This window comes from Cyprinodon variegatus, unplaced genomic scaffold (genome assembly GCF_000732505.1).
Source record: "Cyprinodon variegatus isolate N-32 unplaced genomic scaffold, C_variegatus-1.0 Scaffold2247, whole genome shotgun sequence".
In the NCBI taxonomy this organism is placed as follows: Eukaryota; Metazoa; Chordata; class Actinopteri; order Cyprinodontiformes; family Cyprinodontidae; genus Cyprinodon; species Cyprinodon variegatus.
Window position 1 is genome coordinate 35,468 of NW_015152700.1, and position 1,031 is coordinate 36,498.

Sequence of the window (1,031 nt, forward strand, 5' to 3'; positions counted from 1 at the left end):
CAGAGCAATGACTTGAGGACACAGAGCAATGACAAAGGGACACTGTCGGTAACATGGGGACACGGAGCAATGACTTGGGGACACAGAGCAATGACAAAGGGACACTGTCGGTAACATGGGGACACGGAGCAGTGACACGGGGACACGGGCGGCAACATGGAGACACAGAGCAATGACAAGGGGACACGCAGCAGTGATGCGGGGACACGCAGCAGTGATGCGGGGACAAGTAGCGTCTTCTCAGCTAATCAACAGGTCATTTAATGACTGATAATAGTTTGTCTTCTCAGAAGAGAAGAAATGAAGCATCCAGCGATTAGAACTGTTTCTCTTTCTGTTCTCCTCACTTTGAAGCAGAGGCGTAAATTAACCCTTTGTTGTGTAAATAGTCTCCTAGTCCGTCTATTGATGGAAGATCAGGCTTCTGTCACCTTTGCAGAAAACCGTCTGAGGAGTAAAACCTAAACTATTGAATATTTTCCTCCCAGTCTTCAGTTTTCTTTACTCTACCAGTTTCTCCTTTCAGTCTCGCTGGACAATGACTTCCTGTCTAAACTGTCATGGCAGGAAATGCAGGCAGCAGCTAATCTGCAGTTTACGTCCCTCATTTTGCAGAAAGGTAATCTGCCTAAAACCTTTTTTTTTAAACCATAGTTTAATCACAGAATAAAAGTCAAACATTTTGCCTCCTTGTCTTCAAATAAGCTCTTGAAACTAAAAACAAGAACAAACAAACAAACGTTCAGGTATTAGTGTCACGCTTGGAGGAAAGTTTGTGGCTGAAAAATAATAAATTTACAATAAAAACCTCACAGAAGAGACAGTTTCTCTTAGAACTACAAATGCTTTGGTGGGAAAACAACAAAATATGCTGATAATAACTGTAGCTGAATCACATGATGTTAATCAAGCTCTTTGTATGATTTTGTATTAATGACGTGATAGATTTAGCATTTAGGAGCTTTTTATTGGAAACAGTTTGACAGCTGATCTTTCTGCGGCTGTGATGTGTTGACCTTAGGAGGGGCTGA